Source organism: Bos grunniens, chromosome 18, assembly GCF_055505025.1.
Source record: "Bos grunniens cultivar Pamir isolate PY7600 chromosome 18, Bosgru_T2T1.0, whole genome shotgun sequence".
Lineage (NCBI taxonomy): Eukaryota > Metazoa > Chordata > Mammalia > Artiodactyla > Bovidae > Bos > Bos grunniens.
The window spans coordinates 18,258,260-18,279,218 of NC_141182.1; the positions used below are offsets into that span (position 1 = coordinate 18,258,260).

At 51.5% G+C, this 20,959-nt stretch overlaps 1 protein-coding gene across 10 annotated transcripts in view; it reads right to left on the minus strand.

Moving 5' to 3' along the window:
* The window catches only part of ZNF423 (zinc finger protein 423), a 345,388-nt gene that overhangs the window by 151,731 nt on the left and 172,698 nt on the right, over nt 1-20,959 (minus strand). For 2 of the 10 annotated variants that reach the window (XM_086350583.1, XM_086350579.1), the window contains exon 1: nt 19,571-19,777. The exons of 6 other annotated variants lie outside the window; for them this stretch is intronic. The gene's annotated coding sequence lies outside the window, so the exon portion shown is untranslated. Of the gene's footprint in view, nt 1-17,135; nt 17,154-19,570; nt 19,778-20,959 lie in introns of those variants that run through there. 2 more of the 10 variants (XM_086350580.1, XM_086350582.1) reach the window with 2 other exon arrangements.

The following is a 20,959-nucleotide window of genomic DNA, read 5'->3' on the forward strand; positions in this document are numbered from 1 at the left end:
TGACAAGTGGAGGATCCAGGCTCAAAAGCCAGCCGGTTCATGGGTGAGGAGAGCAAGGAAGACACCTGACCCGAAAGACCAAGCCTGCACACGCCTTTCATTCACATTGTCCAAGGATGAGAGCAGACACCTGCACTTGAGCCCTGCTCCTGCGTTCACCTGTCACCCCACGAGCGCTCCTCTAAACTCTTAAGTCAGCTCACACAGCTGAAACAGAGATGCGCTGTGAGGGGTGGCTGAGAAAATTTAACGTGAAGAAGCACTCTTATTCCATTCACATGAACTATCCAGACCAGGCCCATCTGTAGAGACAGAAAGCAGATTAGTGATTGCCTGAGGCCAGAGGAGGGAGCAGGGACTGACTGCAAATGGGCAAGAGGCGTCCTTCAGAGATCATGGAAATGCCTGCGAGCTGGACTGCGGTGAGGGCTGCACAGCTCTGTGAATTTACTAAACGTCACTGAACTGCTCACTTAAAACAAGGGAGTGCTACGGTATGCAAATTACACTTCAATAAAGCTGATAAACAAAAGTGCTATTTGGCCAATAATCATAATTAGCACTAATGAGTACCACTAGTGCTAATAAAATTAGCAGCTACGTTTAGTGAGCATGTCCCGAGTGCCAGCACTGTGCTAAGTGCTTCTATTACCGCAATTAATACTCTCCTTTCATCCTCCCATCGGTAACATCCCATTTTTGAGATGAGGAGGCTGAGACTCAGAGAGGTGAGGAACTTGCCTTCAGTCACACAGCCAGAAGCCCCAGCAGTGTGTGGCCAGGATCTCGGGGTCTACTCTCCCCTGCACCCCCTCATCCACCCAGTCTTTGAGAAGGAGGGTCAACCTGCCCCAGCACCACAGCCCCCTGAGGTTCATCACGGGGCTGCCCAGCTGGCTTTATTTTTCTGTAAACAAGTCTCAAAACTACAGCAAAGCACATTATTTTGGGAGCAACAAACTGAGCAACTGCTGAGATTATAATCATCTGAATTGAAATAAGGCTCCTTAAACTGAAAAGGCCCAATCAGGGGAAATGGGCATGTTGACAAATAAAAGACCCAACTCAGACTGCCCTGTTCAAAGCCTTTTACTCTCACAACATTTAACCTTGGCCGCTGCCATCCGTCCCATCCCTCCAGATGCATTTTGTGTGAGGGGCACTTAGCTTACTGTTCTAGGAGCAGGCTGGAGAGAGGGCCAGGGCCAGCGCACTCAGGATGGATGTGCAGGGGAGGGGTTGGCAGAAGGGGGTCCTTACAGCAGCCAGGCTCCCCTCGTGCTGTTAGTCATCACACAGATGGAACCAGCGCAGCACATGCCCTTGGGCAGACTACAGAAAGGGAACGGGTGCAGAGATGGGGTGAAGGCAATCCCGAGACCCCCTTCAGCTTGAACGTTTCAGAACTCAGGGAGAAGGCAGATTCAAGGAAAGACCAGCTGTACCAGCCACCTTTTCATTTCCAAGTCAGTGCTTTGATAGATTCTACTATGTGCCAGGCATTCCTTTAACTCATTCAGTCCTCTCAATAGCCCAACGAGATGGGCACTACTCTTATTATTTCCCTGTTCATAAGAAAACTGAGGCACAGAGAGGCTGAGTAACTTACCTAAAGCCACACAGCTTGCAGGCAGGAGAGCCAGGGTTCAAACCTAGTTAGTTGGTTCTGAGTCGGTGCTTTCACCCACCAGGCTGTGTGTGTGTGTGTATGCTCAGTCACTCGGTTGTGTCCAACTCTGATCCACCATGCTACCCTGCTTCTATCTTTTGGGAGAGGGTATGGTCACAGCGGAAGATCAAGAGGGAAACCCAGTGACTAATATCAGATCCTCGGCTTCCCCTTTTCACCTAGAGTAAGTACAGCTAAAGAAACAGAACAAAAATGAGTATAAAAATCACTTTCAAAAAGGAAATTGCAGTCATTTAAAAACGACTAATCCTCAAAAAGGGCTGATAGGAAATGGGTTATATGGGTCTTCTGCTGTCGGCTGCAGGAAGAGAACAAAAATAAGCATAAAAGTGGGGAGAAACTTCGATAAAAACTGAATTAGGTAGTGAAAAGAACATTGACTGGGCTTCAGGATATATCCGCGGAAGAAGAGGCGGGCGACCCCAAGCTCACGTGGCCACAGTGGGTCAATTCTGCGGGCTGAGTCTGCAGCCTTGACAACATGGCCTCAGACACACCTGGACTGGGTGGAGTCAAGTGGCCACCACCCAGGATAGCTGGGACCCGCAGCTCCATGCGCTTCCTGTCACAGAGAATAAAGGTCGGAGCTGCAGAAGAAGTCTGGGATGCCAGGGAGAAGTAGCTAGCTCACGAGAGTTTACAGAAAGGGGCCCTTCCTGCAGCGAGGGGCACAGGCTAGGAAGGTGGTGGGGGGAGCCGTCCATCACTGAAGCTCTGCACGAGGAATAGATGGCTCTGAAAAGAACACTGAAGGGGTTGCTGCCGTGGGCAGGAAAGTGAAAACAGCTGATGCCCAGGCAGCTCCAGGTTTCTAGGACATTCTTGGAATGGGCAGTTCCGTTCAGGTGAATAAACATGCCCGCCAGGCTCCCGAGGGGAAAAAAGCTGAGCAGCCCCAGGAGTGAAGTTCCCACCAGATCCACCAGTGCCCCCAGTACAGGGGACTGTGCTGGGGGCTGCCCTGGACGCTGCCCCACGGAGAGTCCTGGATGCACACAGAAGGTGGACTGGCGCCTGTGGGAGACGCACTGGGGCAGAGGAAAGAACACTGGACATAGAGCCCAGTGAGAGACGTGGGACAAGAGTGCCTGCCCTGATCCTTACCTCTTACCAGGTGGCAAAGCTGGCCATCCATCCCAGAACACTCCTTGACTCAACTACATGCACGCACGTAGAATCAACATCAGTGCAAGGGGGAGGGGAGGCAAGAGGAAGTGAATGGGCCATCGCTCGTCTTACCTCCCAGGTGGGGAGACAGAGGCCACAAGGCAGGAGCAGACAGATCCAGGGCTAAACTCACAAAAACCACTGTAGTTACTGTTTATGGAGTATTTCGTATAAACCAGACACTCTGCCAGCATTTTCTCATTTGGTTTTGACAACATCACTATGAGACAGGCGCTATTATTACATCTCCTTCTTTATAACTTGCAAACTGAGGCTCCAGGAAGGAAAGAAACTTTCTGAGCACATGGAGTTAGCAAGTAGCAAATGTACCACTACCCCCACCCCAAAGCCACTCACTAACTGTTAGACTACGCTGCCTCTCCAGGCCCAGTTCAGAGCCCGCCCCACTGCAAAAGCTGCTTGGTGCCAAGCACTGTAACTCAAGGAGAGCCACGAAGAGCTCTCACACTTTACAAGCTCACCTGCCACAACGATGTGTCCCAAAGCAGGCAAAGTCAGCGGTGGATCACCAGAAGCTGGCTCTGATGCCAAGCACCACTGAATGTGGCTGCCCTCCTTTTTAAAAATATTTACTTGGCTGAGTCAGGTCTTCGTTGCAGCATGTGGGATCTTTAGTTGCATTATGTCGGATTTAGTTCCCTCACCGGGGGTAGAACCCGGGCCCCCAGCATTGGGAGCATGGAGTCTTAGCCACTGGATGACCGGTAGTGGTCCCTGTAGCCACTGGAAGTCCCTTGTAGCTGGCCTCTTGCCTCACTTGGTGGCAGATACAGCAGGATGCTCAAACAGTCTGGGCAAAACCCATCTGTGAGATTGTAGTAGGCAGAATAATACTCCCCCCTCTCCACAAAATGTTGATGTCCTAATCCCCAGAAACTATGAATATGTTATATTATATGGCAAAGATGAATTAAGGTTGTAGATAGAATTAAGATCGCTAATTAGATGACCTTCAGATAAAGAGATTATGCTGAATTATCTGGGAGTGCCCAATGTAATGACAAGGGTCCTTAATGCAGAAGAGGGAGGCAAAAGAGGAGGTCAGAGTGATACAACTGTTGGCTTTGAAGATGGAAGGGGGCCACAAGCCAAGGAATGCCGGCAGCCTCTAAAAATGGAAAAAGCATGAAAACAGATTCTCTCCAGAGCCTTCAGAGAGGAACACAGCCCTGCAATTTTAGCCCAGTGAGATCCATGCCAGACTTCTGACCTACAGAATTGTAAGATAATAATCTGTTCTTGTTTTAAGCCACTAAGTCCATGCTAATTTGCTACAGCAACAGTAGGAAATGAAAGCAGATATTGGTACCAGGAGCAGGGGGTGATATTACAAATACCAGAAAAGTGTTGGAAGTGGCTTTGGAATTGGGCAGTGGGCAGTGACTAGAATTTTCAAGAGTGTGATAGAAAAATGCCTATATTGCCTTTACAAGATTATTCATAGAAATACAGATATTAATGACTCAGAGAAGACTCAGAAGGAAGAGTACATTTGAAAAAACCTAAGTCACCATAAAAAATACATAAATATCATGAACAGACTGATAAGAGAAACAGGAACATAAAAGGGATTGATGGTGAGGGCTTAGAAGATGAGGAACTTGATATTGGAAACTGGAAGAGAGGGATCCTTGTTATATAGAGTCAGGAAGTTTAATGGAATCACGCCCCCCAACTTATGTGAAAAGCAGGACTTGTAATGGGTAAAAAATGGATATTTGGCTGAGAAGATTTCCAAACAACTTGTTGAAGGTATGGCCGGTTTCTTCTTGCTTCTTATAGTAGAAAGGAAAGAGATGGATTGAGAGAAGACAGTTAAGCAAAGAGGAACAAGGAATTGATGATTTTAGAAGTTCTCAGCTTAACCAGATTGCAAAAGACATTATAATTAAGAGATTCACTATCAGCAAAGCATGCTCTGGAGAAAAGACTGAAAGTGTGACTATGCAGTTTGCTTGTATCTCAGAAAAAGCAAAAGGCTGAAGCACTCAGTCACACAAAAGGCTCTTTGAAGAGATTAAGAATGTGATTCACCAGAGAGCATCTAGGAAATCTGAGGGCATTGCCCTGGAACCATCAGAGCAGAAGCCGAAAGTGGAGATGGGATTATCTAGGGGGGAAAAATCTACATAGGGACCTCTTATCCAATGGAATAGATTCCCCATGACATACACAGGAGACCACCAAGTTTCTGGAAAGTTTACCCAGCAGAAATGCTGCCAGCCTGGACCAAAAAGGAGGTGAAAGCAGGCTGTGGAACCTCCAAATTCTACAGGCAGGAAATAGGCTAATAAAACTACTTGGCTGCAAACATGTGCTACTTTTCATTAAAAAAAAGATAACACAGAGGGCAACGCCAGAGTGTAGAACTTTGAGCCTAGAGGGTGAGGCCATGAGCCCAGGGTGAAACCATAAGCATAGTGGATGAGATCACTGCTAAACTAGGTTCAGATTCTGGCACTAAATAACCATAGGCAAGTACATCCCCTCTTCGTGCTTTCCTTTTCCCAACTCCAGAGAGAATGAATCAGATGAATTGGTCTTCTAAGAGCCTTTGTAGCTCTAAGAGTCTGTGATCAGCTAGTAATGGCTTCCCTGGGTACAGGAATGAGGAATGGCAGATAGTAGGTATCCTAGCTCTCTGCTGGCTATCTCCTGGCTTTCCCTCAGCACATATTTGTTGAGCCTGCTCTATATGCTTGGACCTCTAAGGGTTTACAGAAGGTTCCCAGCATTCTTAGGTTTCTCTGCTCTTGACTGCCCAGCCTCTCTGTCAATTAGTTACTATCTCAAGTTTCAACTCTCAACCAATGCTTTGCTACTTTGAAGCACTTTGAAAGAGGAAAAAAAAAAAAATCTTTCATGTAAGCAGTCAGTCTTGCATCTAGGTATTTGATTTTCTTAAAGGGACATCTGAAGGTATGGTGTAAAGGATGGAGGCCCAACCCCTTAGAAATCAGGAGTCCACCCTGGAAAGAAGAGAGATGAGGCAGCTGGAGGGTCTCTGCTCAGAGGTAGGTTAAGGAGCCCCATGGAGGTTACCAGGAACTGACATGGCTCCAACTGAAATCATGAATTAGAATTAAGCTTTTAATAAAAATAACAGCAACTCATAGACACCCTTCTCTGCTCCAGGGAGCGCAGAGTGCCTTCGTGGATACAATCTCTTCATGCCCAGTGAGGCCACAGACAGGGAAATTGGGGATCATTCTTTCAGTTTGGATATAAAAAATAAGCGGGTGGGGCGGGAGGGTGGTGGTTTCAGGGGTCAACAGACAGCGCTGGGGTGGAGGCTGGGATGCAGAGGTCAGCAACCCCAAACTGAGGAGAACCAAGGCATTCTTGCCCTTAGGGGCTGCTTCCCCAGCTGCCCTGGTGGGGAAGGGTCAGGTCCTATTCTCTGACCTGCCTCTAAGGGACACTTGGCACACAGCCTTGAAAGCCTGCAGACCACCCAACAGACCGAAAGCCATGGCTCTGCATGCCTTTTTCTAGCTGTCTCTGGGAGCTGCTGAAATGCCACCTGACAACAAATAACTGCCATCCAGGCCCTTAACAAATCTTCTGGGGAGTCAAAACCACTGGCGTTATTTTAAAGAGACGCAGTCAATATCAGGGACACACCAGCCATTGGGAGACAGCAGAGCCACGGTTTGAGAGTTCAGGCTCACTTAGGCTAAGTTGCCACTCATTAGCTGTGTGATCACAGACAAATCTCTGCACCTTTCTGAGCCCCTATTTCTTCATCCAGAGGATGGAGACAATAATACTGTCTACCTTGGGACTTCCCTGGTGTTGCAGCAGCTAAGACTCCACGTCCCCAATGCAGGGGGCCCAGGTTCCATTCCTGCTCAGAGAACTAACTCCCATACTCAGCAACTAAGAGTTTGAATGTCACAACTGAAGCTCCCACAACTAAGAGATTCCCCATGCAGCAATTAAGACTGAAGACCGTGTGTGCCACAGCTAAGACCCAGCGCAGCCAAATAAAAACACATAAATAATTTAAAAGAAAAAAAACAATTTACCTTATTTTTTTAAGTGTCTACCTTAAAAAATGTGCATATGCTGCTAAGTATTCAGTAAATGTTGGCTACAGAACAAGAAGATTACCAATGTAACATGTACTACTTTCATTAACTAAATCCCATCAACTGCCTGGCATTTAAAATTTTACACAGCATTTTCACACCCGTTATCCCTCTGACACTGGAGCAGCTTTTCATGGCTGAGGTGGTGGTGGCGGTGGTTATTCCCATATTACAAGTAAGCAGGGTGCCACAATCCCAGGTACCCCGGAGGGAACCCAGCTTCCCACCCAGCCTGTATCCCTCTTTCACAAAGTATCTGCGTTTACACTGTGAGTTGTGAGGTCAGCTCCAAGGATGAGAAAATAGAACAGAGAGATTAGATCACTTCCCGATGTCACAGAGCAATGGCAAATGAAAAGGCTGGGACTGGACTCAGTCAGCTGGACTGAGAAGAATGATCACCTGAGCAGAGGGGCAGAGACCACCGTGGCTGTCCTCCTGCCAGACAGTCTGGGGACCACCTGGCCATCGGTTATTATGTAAAAATGCCAACAGTTAGAAATCAAGAACTCGAGTGTTTTAAATCACGTCCACGTTTTCTAAAAGGAGGGGCAAAGACCTGGAGGCACGGGACCTGCATCTGGTGCCTCCATGATGGATCAGCAATGTGGCTCCCACTTAGAACCAGATGCGCTTCCTCTGTTGTCTGTCCAGACCCACAGGGCTCCCTTCCCCATCTCAAGGTGTCCTGGCCCTGAAGGCACCTGTGTTTGCTTGGTGGCTGAGTCCAGCAGCTGGACTTTAGAGCCTCAGATTCCCAGCTCCATCAAGTTAATAAATCTCAGTTTCACAGAAGAAACCAGCCTCAGTTTTCTCATCTGTAAAATGGGAATAATAACAGTCCCAATTATAGAATTACTATGCAGAGGAAATAAGTGAATATTTGTAACACATTATATAAAAGAAGGGCTTCCCAGGTGATGCTAGTGGTAAAGAACCTGTCTGCCAGTGCAGGAGACATAAGAGATGGAGGTTCCATCCCTGGATCGGGAAGATCCCCTGGAGGAGGGCATGGCAATCCACTCCAGTATTCTCGCTTGGAGAATCCCATGGACAGAGGAGCCTGGCAGGCTACAGTCCATAAGGTCGCAAAGAGATGGACACGACTAAAGCGACTTAGCACGTACGCATGCCCCCATATATGAGAAATGTTCTATAAAATAAAAATAGTCACTGGCTATTGGCTCCCTCCCAGCTCAACATAAGGTCACAGAGCAGAGAAAGGGAGAGAGAGGCAGGCAAGAGAGACAGGCAATAGCCATGAGGGTGTGGATAGCACAAGACAGTGAGCAGCCCCATCTTCCTGAGTTCTGCTTAACAACCAGGAAGGTCTAAGTTAAGGACCAGCAGTTACCACCTCAGAAGGTGGTTTTCAAAGCAAAAGACACCCAACCTGCATAGAGGCCCATTGGGTCCTTGCATTTACAATCCTAGGACATCAGAGAGCGGAGAAGCCTTCAAGAGCACCCAGCCAATCCTCTCGTCATATAAACACAGAAGCTCAGGCATCAGCAGCCTTGTTGGAACTTGGACCTGGGTCTCCAGGCACATGATGGAGGGGATGGGGAATGAGGTCTGACTCCCAGGACATCCCTGCCCCCTTCACCCACTAGGCCCACCATCCCCAAAGGACCGCTGGACATGCAGGGCAGAAAGGAGACATGCGCCTTTCCCCTTGAAGCCTCTGACCTCACAGAACACACAGCCTGCCTGGCTGCTCCATCCCTTAGATAAATTTACTTAGCCCTGATATTGAAAATGCAATTGAGCTTGAGTTTTATTGCAGAAATTAAACAGACCAGGGAGGGAAAAAAGCCAGAGCTCATCAACTCACCCGAGAGCTGGCGATGATCAAACTAGCTAATGTGGAGGAGTGTCACCGTCAACTCCTGCCAGGAAAGGAGGGCCTGATATTCCCCCACCAGAGGCTCCCCAAAGATGGGGCACTTGCAGCTAGCAGAGGGGCTCTGGAGGGCTTTCCCATCAGCCCCCTGGCCAGGGCTCCCTGCACACCCCAACCTCAGCCCACCGGCTTCCCACGGTCACAGGCGCAGAGACAGCACCTCTGAAGTCACCTCCATCAGGCTTTACAGAACAACACTGCCAAGGGCCGGAGCGAAGGGCTCTCTGTTCAACTCAAGAGAAAGCGAAATGCTTTCAGGGTTGAATCACTGTTTTTCTTTACTCCCTTTGGAGATCGGCGGAGCCCACATTCGGCCGTGTTCGTGGACCTGGGACTGGAAACAGCTGCGCTCTAATTACATGTAAAGTGTACCAAAACATCCCTTTTATCACAGACTGGAAATCTGTTAGCATCTGTCTCTCCTTTGTTTCTTCCACAAGATACAAGCTTGTTTCTACATTTTTCTCACCTGTAGCAGTGATTAAAATTCATTATAAATGAAAGGAGTGAACAGAGAAACAAGTTCCTCTGTGTACCGTTCTAAACTCAAATTAGAAACAGCTGTTTGCTAATTCATGCAGCGATGTTTTGTCGTGCTCTGTGAATCAATAATAACTCACCCTATTGCTGCAGAAATTTTTGGATAATCCATACATTTAACTTAGCGTTGTGTTCTCCAGGCAGAAATGCAGAGGCAGAAACTCCCAGCTGCCTCTAAGCAGGCACAAGGGGACTCTGGTTTGCTCCCTGGAGATGTCCACACTGCCCCAGCAGACAGCCCCAAACTCGAGGGTCCCAGCAACTCTCCCCTAGACCGGGCCCTGGTAGGACCAGAAGGAAACCCCGAAACAGTCTTCTCATCTCCTCCCCTCTCCCAGAACCAGCAAAAAAAAAAAAAATCAACTCTGATTAAACTCAAACCACACACATCCTCCAGCCGCCGGAGGGAACAGCAAAATTAAAAGTCTAATTGGTACCCGGAACAATTTAAAACTATTAAGTATAGGTGAGGCTTTTCTGTAAGAAAATAATCCTTTGATTAGGATTAAGTTTATTTGGATAGCATTCTTCCCGTTCCTAAGTTTTAGCTGCAGATGTCGGAGCTATAGTCTGCAAGTCCTCGAAGCTCCTGAGAAGTATTTGGGCATCTCCTCTGCCAACTTCAGTGAAGAGAGCGTGTGGCATCTGGAGCGGAGGCTCTGAAAGGGGGAGGCTGTTCTTTCCGCATTGTGGGGAGGTAAGTGAGCAACACCTTCAGAAGCCCGTACTGCTACCAAGGCATGCCCAGCAGGTACTCCTCCAAGACACTGACTCCAGGAAGCCTTCCCTGACTCCCTCTGCCACCATCAGTGCCCCTCCCCGACCCTGGGGATACTTCCATGAGGCCACTTTTCACCCTGAATTGTGGATCTGACATCACTGGTATTTTGAGGTTTTGTGGAACCTGTGTCTCCTGTGTCCTTTCAGGTCTGAGGCACAGCCACACTGAGCCAGTTTTTGAACCTCAGGCTCGTATCACCTCCCACTCCCCATGGTCTAGTCCCACTCTGCAGCCACCAACCTCAGAGCCCTCCGTGAGTGCCAAGCACAGTGCCAAGCTCCTCATAAGCTTTATCTCCTTAAATGCCCACCTCCATCCTACATGGTGCCCACCATCATTTCCCCATTTTCCAGAGCAGACATCTGAGACTCAGAGAGGGGAAGGGCCCTGAGTTTCACAGCAGTTAGTGGGAGGAGCCTAGAATGACTCCCTATTTCTCCAGAAAGCCATCAAAACCACCTCCTGTCATCAGAGAGCAGGCCTCACCCGGCCCAGCCTCCAAGCCCTTGTTCAGGCCATGGTGCTCACCAAAGATGTCCCTCTATCAGCCACCTAAACCAACCTGTTACTCAGCACTCAGCTCCCTCACCTCCCAGCAAATCTCAGGGGGCGGGAGTAGTGGTCTCCCTCATGGGTATGGTCAGGCACACATTTTGAGGTTCATCTGGGCCTAAGGAGACAGTAGGTCGATGCGTCCAGGCGAGGGGGTGGGTATGTCTGCCTGGAGCAGCTCACGCTCATTTGTGGGGCTCTAGGGAGCTCTGCCCTGGGGGAAGCCAGTGGATGCCAGACAGCTCACTCCTGGGCAGAATCAGGGACGTGTGAGCAGGAGGGGGTGCCATGCTGGGAGGTGTGCACATGTGTGTGTGCTCAGTCGTGTCTGTCTCTGCGACCCCAAGGACTGTAGCCCACCAGGCTCCTCTGTCCATGGGATTATCCCGGCAAGAGTACTAGACGGGGGTGCCATTTCCATTTCCTCATCTAGAGATGTTGGGAGGTGGGGGCACTCAAGCTGGAGGAGGAGGCCCTCCGCCGACCCGTGTTCCCTCAAACATGGGCTGTGCACCACGGTTAGAACCTATGATGATTTCAGGGGCAGCCTAACACTGATCCACAAAGTGAGAAAGTCCGTGCCCCTTCAATTCCTTTTCAACCATCAGGCCGAGGAGAAGGCCGCCAACTTGGTGCTGTGTCTTTAATTTCTCTCTAACGTTCCAACGAAGAAAGAACAGACCCCAAGGCTCAGGGTTTTCAGAATGCCACAACTTCTGGCAGGAATAACTTGAACGTAGGCTTTTCTTTGGGTCTGTTTTCAATTTACTTTTAAGGTTCCTGCCTACTTACAGCAAATGATACTGACTTTCCATTTGCAGAATTAAGTAAATGAATTAAAGTATGAAAAGAGGACTTAAAACTACTAGGTAAATCATAGCACCAGTGATACTCAAGTGTTGCAAAAGTCATGGCAGAGGGATTCAACAGAATAAAGCCTGGGACACCCAGTGTAGAAGTGAGCTTAGAGGGACTTCCCTGGCGGTCCAGTGGTTAAGACTTGACCTTCCAATGCAGGGGACGTGAGTTCGATCCCTGGTTGGGAAGCTAAGATTCCACATGGCTCGTGGCCAAAAACACAAAACATAAAACAGAAGCAGTAGTATAACAGATTCAACAGACTTTTAAAATGCTCCACATCAAAAAAAAAAGAAGTGAGTGTGGACGCTGGAAAACTCAGAAACAGCAGGCTGAAGTCTGCATGGTCACTCCTGGGCTCTGCCCCCAAAATGATTTTGCAGCCCAGCTGTCCCAGGAAGTAGACACGAGAGACAGTGCCAGGTAGGGCCTGGGAGCCGAGGTTCGGAAACAGCAGTCCTAGGAGCCCGCTGCCACACCCAGCCCAGTCGGCAGCCTCCCGCCTCAGGCCTCGCCCCTAGTCCCCAGAGACAGGGCTCAGCTCTAGCTCACAGCACGCAGGGCAGGTGCTGGGGGAGGTCACGGGCAGGGCATCTGAGCGGGGCCTTAGCCAGGTTCAGCAGGTCTTAGGGTTCCCCAAGGGAGGCCCCCGGGGAGAATCAGAGCTCATCCACACAGGAGCCACCGCCTCCCCCCATGTCGGCCTGGGTCCAGGCAGAATGCAACTAAACCAGGCCTAGTCCTCTCCCGGGGCCTTGACCAGCACCTAGGTTCTGGGGCTGGTTGTAGCCCCAAGCAGTTGGGTGACCTTGAGGCAAATCTTTGGCCCCCAGGCTCTCCCCACCTCAACTATAGAATGCAGCTTGTACCTTGACTTTCTCACTGGAGGTGTGGACAGAGGAAGTGCTCCATGAGGGTAAAGAATGTGAACAAAATGACCAGATTCATATTACAATTTTCACAAAACCCAGTATCAGAGAAAACCACATGGAGCCCCAACCTCAAACTTGAAGCCTCTAACCCAGAGTTTAGAGACGCGGAGAAAAACGATTAACAAGTATATTTCATATTATATATACATTTTATATGTGCCTCCAACACATGGATATTAAATGACATTTATTGTGCACTAGACATTTCCTGTTTGCTCAATTGCCACATTGTTGTCCCATTTAGTATTCACAACCGTCTGACCAGTTAGCGCCAGTCCCCATTCTGTAGATGAGAAAACTGAGGCTTACAGAGGTTAATTAGCACGTCCAGATCTTATGGGTTAGAAATGGCCAAGCTGGGCTTTGAATGTGGGTTACCTGACCTCAAAGTCTGAGCTGTTCATCACCCTGAGATGCTGTGTGTGTGAATCACCAGATGCCAGGGAAGGAAACTGAGTGGGCAACCCCACCCCCTACCATGGAGGCAGCATCACGTAGAGCCCAGGCTGGATGCCCACCCAAGAACCCTGGGAGGATGTCAAGGTCACGTCCTCATTTTCAGCTCAGACACCTCTTGGCAAGAGATGCGTTCCTCTGGCTCAGGGGTCAGATCTCCACGGACAAGGCAGGAACACTGTCTGACCTTGAAGCCCGCATCTGCTGCTTTTCAGCTCAGTCAAGTCCCTCCAAGGCCCAACTTGATGGTGCCCCCAGCACCTGGAGAACTGAGGAGCCTCCCACTGCTGGGGGGACAGCGGTTCCCCCAAAACACTCACTCTCTCTGCCCCATAATGTGCCCCGCAGCAATTCTGCCAGACAGTCACAGCATGGTCCCACCTTACAGAAGAGGACCCTGGGGATGGGGAGCCAAAGGGGCCTCCATGGCAGGCACTCCAGGTGAGGACATCACAGCCCGTAGCTCGGTTTAGCCACAGCTGCGGTGGATGTGCTGAGCCCCAGGGCCTGAGGCCTCACCTCCATCATCATGGGTATAATGTTTTGTAAAGTCCATTAAAAGACATACATAATTACCTTTATCAAAATTGCATGAACTGGGACTTCCCTGGTGGACCAGTGGTTGAGAATCTGTCTTGCAATGCAGGAGACATGGGTTTGATCCCCAGTCGGGCCACTAAGATACCACACACCACAGAGCAACAAAGCCTGTGTACTGCGACTACTGAGCCCAGGCACCGCGCCACAGAAAAGATCTCACATGTTGCAACAAAGATGCCCATGCACCGCGCCACAGAAAAGATCTCACATGTTGCAACAAAGATCCCACATACCTTGGCTAAGACCCAACACAGTCTAAATCAATAAATTTGTTTTTAAATTGCACAAACCATGGGACTTCCCTGTTGGCCCAGTGGTTAAGACACCAAACTTTCGATGCAGGGGTTGCAGGTTTGACCCCTGGTCAGGGAACTAAGATCCCGCATGCTGCATGGCATGGCCAAAAAAAAATTTTTAGTAAAGTAGAAATTGCTTGAACCGTCTAGAATTGGGCTACTAATCCCTCAAAGTATCTCAGGCATCCGTTGTGAGCCCCTGCTCTGGCCTACACTTTGGGCAGGGCTTGCAGGGCTTGGTGTGTCCCTTGCTCCCCTCCAGGCTCTGAGCTTGTTGGGAACACTGGAGCTATGTGCCCAGCACAGTGCCTGGCCAAACATGGGCAGGGGAGAAGAGGTGGGCTGGGACGCACGGCAGGGGAAGAGCCCGAGGATCCCCCCATGATGTGCCAGGGCCAGCAACACAGCCACTCTGCGGGCCCTACTCACCCTTTATACTCATCCAAAGCTACGACTCAGCAGAGAAAATTTCAATTTTCCCTGGATTTTCATGTTCCAGCCTCCAGAAAAATTGCCACTATGGGCTTTGTTGCCTAGCTGTCAGCCCTAGATACTGAGGCCGCCCCAGCCCCGCCTAGAGAGGGAGGAGATTAGAGCAGCTTAGCAGGCCTGGGGAAGGGGAAGGGGAAGTCGCAGAGGCAGAGGCAGCAGCAAGGGAGGCAGTCACCTGGCCCAGACCACAGTGACGTGGAGGAGCCCTACGTGGCTGAGCTGGCATGACGGGATCCCCCCTGGAGCAGCTGTGGCCAGGGGCAGTCCCCTGATTTGACTTCCAAGTGACAACAAGGCAACTGATGTCCCAGGCATCACCACTGGGGCATGTCATCCCCTGGTGTCTCCTCGGCATCACTGACCCTTCCCTGGGCACCCTACCCCCGGCCCCCACCTTTGCTGTCTCAGCCTGAATGGCCTCCACCTCCTTACGCTGTAACCAGGTCCTCATCTTACCCTGCATTGTGACTGCTGTCCTAAAAAGACTTGAAAAATCATCATTAACTGTATTTACTGAGCACTTACTATATGCCAGGCTCTTTTTTATTTAATTATATTATTAGGCATAAATGTTTTGCATGTCTTAATCCTTTTAAGCCACACGTAAACTGGCGACCCACTCCAGTACTCTTGCCTGGAAAATCCCATGGACGGAGGAGCCTGGTGGGCTGCAGTCCAGGGGGTCGCTAAGAGTCAGACACGACTGAGCGACTTCACTTTCACTTTTCACTTTCATGCATTGGAGAAGGAAATGGCAACCCACTCCAGTGTTCTTGCCTGGAGAATCCCAGGAACGGGGGAGCCTGGCGAGCTGCCATCTATGGGGTCTCACAGAGTCGGACACGACTGAAGCAACTTAGCAGCAGCAGCAGCAACACTGTTACCAAAAACACATTTGACAGATAAGAAACCTGAGATTCACAGGCTGAAATAGACCTTTGGGGGCACCCAGCCACCACCCATTGTGCACACAGGGACACTGAGAACCCTGAGGTCTGAAGGAGGGACTTGCCCCAAGAATGAATCCAGCAGAGCCTGGAGGATGTGGCTGCCTGACCCACCGGAAACCCCGCACGCCAACACGCACACCTTAGAGGAGACTAAGAAAGCCAATGTAATGTAAAAGGGTAAGCCGAGAAAGTCCACCCACTGAAAATGATGGATCATCCAGGAGCCTTGGCGCAATGTGCCACCCATGACATCTGCCCACAGGGTGTCTAGGAAGAGGAGACACTGCCCCCAGCTCAGCATACCTGAGGGTGAGGGTGCTATGCTCATGGCCGGCTGGGGGCCACTGTCCCCAGCAGGGGTGGCTACCATCTCATCTCAGTGTCGGGCACAAAGTAGGTCCTTGACATTTGCTGAATCTTCCCTGAGTGAACGAGGGACAAATGAATGTTTCAGCCAGGTCATTCGTCAGTGCTGGGTGCAGGGCTGTGAACAAGCTGTGTATTCCTTACGCCTCCATTCACGTTCCATCTAAACAGCACTTCAGCTGTCCTTGTTCACCATCTTCCAAGAATATTATTCTTGGGTTATTCTGTAAGGGTCTCCCCACAAGTGCTCTTGCCTTAGAACTGCCTAGAGACAACTCTGAGAAGCCCCAAATTTGTGGATCCCTGGGAGTCCCCACAAGATACCTGCCAATACCTATATGCTGGATGATTGAATAAATGAGTGAATGAATGAAAGGGTACATTTCAGGTCTTGTCCTAGAGGAAGCAGTTGGTAACTGGCATGAATGACTGGGTGGATGGAAAGATGCATGAAGGGATGGAAGGATGGAGGGATGGAATACTGAAGCCCCGGGGCTTGGTCTAAAGAATGCCTTCCTATCCATGGCATAAATGAGAGAATGAATGGATGGATGGATGACAAAGCGAATCACAAAGATGGTGCCAGGAGCCACTCGAGGAAGCCCCCATCTGATGGAGGCCCAGGGGTTGGCGGGTAGAGGCTGCCGCTGGCAGCTGAGGGGTTAATGAGCTTGACCACTTGCTTGGCCACCTGAGCCCAGAGGGTCACCCTGCAGAGCCTGTCCCGTGTCACCAGGTCCCGGGGGTGTTCACATATTGTGGCAAAATGCAACTAGTTCAGTCTTCAGTGCAGCCTTCATTTGTCAGAGAGGAAGAAAGGACATGTGGGGTGGAAAGAGGGTGGCAGGGACAGAGGCAGAGCTCAGCGACCCAGCCTCAGCCCGAGCCCCTGAAAAAGCCACATTCAAACCAAGGAGACACTGGGAATGGACAGGAGGGAAGAGTCGGAGGTGGGTGGGTACGGGCCTTCTATTTATTCAGACTAAGCAGAACAAATGAATAGATTTAATAAAATAATGAGCAAAGAGTCCAAGCTCTTAAAGGTACAGCCTCAGCAGTGTGATCTGGGGTGGGCTGAAAGGTTTGCATTTTTGTCTGGTAAAACTAGGGAAATGAGTATCTTTGCACACAGCACACCGGGGCTGAGAGAGACACACACAGAGAGAGTGTGTGTGTGTGTGTGTCTCCAAAACTCACCTCAAATCTCTCTACTAACCACCCACAAATGAGCGTGCCCTCCCACGAGGCACACACAGCCAAGTGGCCCCCTTGTAAGTTTTTCTGGGAGGAAGTCAGGCCAGCCAAGCACACGTGGCTATCACACCTTCTTGGCCACCGCTGCTCTGCATTTCTCCTTCCCCTACCCAAACAGGAATTGATCACTTCCTGTTCATCTTAGCACACTCCTTGCATTCATTCATTCCTTCTCCGGATACTTACTGACATCTACTCCATCCGTGCCAGGCTGTCTCCAAGTGCTGGGGCAGCAAACACACTGGCCAAGGGAGCCTGGTTCCAGGGGCCTCAGGAGCTTGTCCAGGACGGCTCTTGAGCCAGAGAGCTAGGTTCCCAGCCCGGCTCCACCCCGACCAGCTGTGGTGACCTGGGATCTGTTACTGAACCTCTCTAAGCCCCACCAAGGGGGAAAGTAGACACAGAAAACCTTCTGCCTCCTCTGGCTGTGGTGAGGATTAAATCGGATAATCCAGGTTAAGCAACTCTGGCCCAGCGCCGGGCACACGGGAAATAATGCTCAGTGAATGTATCACTGTGTCGTTTCCAGATCGGAGGCAGCAAGAGCGGAGGCTGCTGGGCAGACCCCTGGTTAACCGCAGGGCTCCCCACCCACGGTGGGCCATACCGCCCACTCTTAGTTTACCCTTCCCATGAGCATTTTTTACAATTTTCCAAATCCTCACACGCCACCCCAGGGTAGGAGCCGCTAACTGCATGTGATACAGACAGCGGACCCCACTGTCCTACCCCTGAGCCCATCACAGAACCCAAACACAGAAGGGCCCTCACGGGGATGCAATTCACTCCCCACCGGCACTTCCATGCCCTCTGCCAGGTTTGGTTCCTTCCAGTGATGGGGAACTCATTCCCTTCTGAGCTTCCTTAGCAAAAAGAAATGATGTCACCACGAGCCCATAGAGAGGGCTTGCTGACCACCTCTTGGGGGACAGGAACAACAGGATCCCCGACTCCCACCATCCTCTGAGAGGAGACGGAATCGGTCCCCTGTCACGTGGCAGGCATTTTTAAAACAACATTGTAATTTACATGCATCTATTCCCTCAACAAATGTCACCAAGTGTCTACTCTGCAGCCCTGTTCCAGGCTCCGGGGACAGGGTAGCAAGCACAACAGTCTTCACCTACAGTGGAATGAGAGGAGGCTGACGATACAGCAGTAAATCCAACTGTAGTAAGTCAGGCGGCACAACAAAGAAAATACGGAGCAGCGTAAGGACAGAGAATGAGGGAATGGGTGGGGTGCTGCTCCAGACAGGCGACGACACGGTGACACTTGAGCACAGACCTGGAGCAAGCAAGCAAGCGAGCCAGGGGACGTGGAGGAAGCGCATTCCGGGAGCGGGCATTAGCACATGCGACAGCCCTGAATCCTGACCGAGCTGCCTTGGGCACGTTCCAAACCTCCATCTTCCTGGATGCTAACACGAGGCTCAGAGCGAAGGCGCTTCTCTGCCTTCAGAGATTGCAGACCAAGCTATCCTTCCCACAGAGACCCACAGTCCAACTCGAGCACCGACTCACTGTGGGACCTGACGCTGGTCTCTCAACCTCTCTGGTCTTGGCGGTGGCAACAGCTAATCAGGGCTGAGCATCCACCCCTGAGGTCCTCCCCAGCCTGCCACTCGGTGCCACGCGCACCCACCATTCCCCTCTACCCACCATGCCATCCTTACGCCCGCGCCAGCAAAGCCACACAGGATTGGCACGCCTGCCAAAACTGCTATTAACCCAGTAGCCAATAATAACACATTATCCTATCAATTTGCTTCCAAAACGCTGTGTAACTGCAGAACCCAAGTTTGCCATTTCAGTAGCTTGGTTACGACACAGAGAGAAATGCGCTGGTTCCTTCCCACGGAGAACAAGTGGCTGGCCACAAGAAACAGCCGCTTCGCTTACCACCGAGGCCCCCTCCCACCCTGCCCCACCGGCAGGCCCCACGCCAATCCATCGGGAATCACGGTCCGGTGATCCATAGTCAGAGGCTTGTCTCGGTGTCCTCTTGGCGAGTCTCCCAATGACGGAAGAAGAGACCGATGCCTGGGAGGTGACAGCTCAAGGCCACGCTGGCCTCGTGGGTGGCAAGGTCAGGCCCAGAAGGCGGCATGCAGCCACCTCCCAGCCGACAGCCAGGAACCAGGGCAGGAAGTGGGGCAGAGGTGAGGCCCTGGGACGGGACGGGAGCCAAGGTGCCTAGTGGCCCACAAGCACTCCGGCCCAAAGGGCACACAGACCAGCGGGGATGCCGGCCAGCCTCCTCAGCAGAGACGGGGAGCCCGGAGGCCACCGGATGGACACAGAGAAGGGCAGGGGGGAAGTGAGAGCGGTGCCAGACCCGGAAAGCAGGGTGCTCCCAAGAGGGCCACCCTCCACCCCCACACTGCAGGACCCGACACAGATCTGACACCCCAGCCACCAGTGCCTCTGAGGCCCTCACTTTTCTCCCCCAGTCCAGGAAAAACAGCTCCCTTCTTTCTGGGTTAGATTCCACTCTGAGCGAATGTTCAGACATTCAACTTCCCAAGGAGCCAGGAGCCTCTAAGGGGACTCTTGGCGTTCCAGTGCAGACACCAGCCTGTTTTATCCATTCTCCCCCTCCAGCCCCGCCCCTCCACTTACCTCTCCCCCCTGCTCACCGGGACATCCCAGGATAAACTGTTTGATGCCCCCGCTCTGGGCACCCAGCGGCCGGGCAGGCGAGGGCTGGAAAAGCGCTTCCCACTGCCCCGCTGGTGACCTCAGCCCCAGGACTCATCCCCACCCTCAGCCTCAGCCGGGGAAAGGATGGGCCCAGCGTGGCTGCTCCCGCCGCCTTGGCGGGGAATCCAGCTAGTGGGGAGAGGAAGGGCCTCGGGGAGGGAGTGGGGGAGGAGACAGAGCAGGCCAAAGGCTGGGCCACTCGGCCAGATGCTGACCCAGTTGAGGGCCCCAGACCCCAGGGGCACCCGGGGAAGCTCTGACTCTCCCGCCAGCCCTGGGATTCCTCTAGAGATGAGGGGCCGGGACAGTCCTGCTCAAGCGCTTGTCCCTGAGGCTGGGGTTAAAGGAGGAACGCAGGGCTGCCAGGACAGGGTGGGGGACAGCCCCTCAGAGGCCCTGGGTGGGGTGGGTGGGGTGCCGTCTGCGGAAAGGAGTGCTCAGCAAATGGAAACCAGGCCCCAGAAACTGGCCCAGCCACAGCGGCTGCAAGCTCCAGGGAAAACCCCGCCGCTCAGAAAGGTGCCCCAACCCCAGAGAAAGACGTGTTAAAAAATGAAGAAGCAGGGAGGGGGCCAGGAGTTGAGGCAAGAGTGGGGGTGGCCGTCAGCTGAGTCCACACAAGCCCCCCTTTTCTATGCTCCGAGCACCTCCAGGGCCGGCCCATTATCCTCCAAGGCCGGCTGGCCCGCAAGTGCTGTAAAAAGCCAGGTCACGGAGCAATTTTCCTCCCTTCGCCTCCCTCTGCGGCCTTTGGTCAGGTTTCCAGCAGAGCTGGGCCAGAGCTTCATCCTGGCCCTGGAAATCAGCATCATGCTGGGACGGGTGAGCGTGGATTCCCACCATGCTCATTTTTCAAGATTCGGCCCTCAACACTGACTCCTCAGCCCTCATCAGTGAGAAAAGAGGTCACCGGAAGGGGGAGGGCCAGGGACACGCAGCTCCGGATGACAATTTGAAATTGGTCGGACCCCAGGGTCCTGACATCAAGAGCCTGGTGTGCAGTGAGATGCTGGAGAGGGTGTGGAGAAAAGGGAACCCTCCTACACTGTTGGTGGGAATGTAAACGGGTACAGATATGATACAAAACAGCATGGACATTCCTCAAAAAACTAAGAATACAGTTACCATATGATCCAGCAATCTTGCTCCTGGGCATATATCCAGAAAACAGCTCTGATTCAAGATGCGTGCACCCCAATGTCCACAGCAGTGCTGCTCACGACAGCCAAGACACAGAAACAGCCTGAATGTCCATCAACAGAGTGGATGAAGACGACGCGGCCCACGTATATGGTGGAGTATCACTCA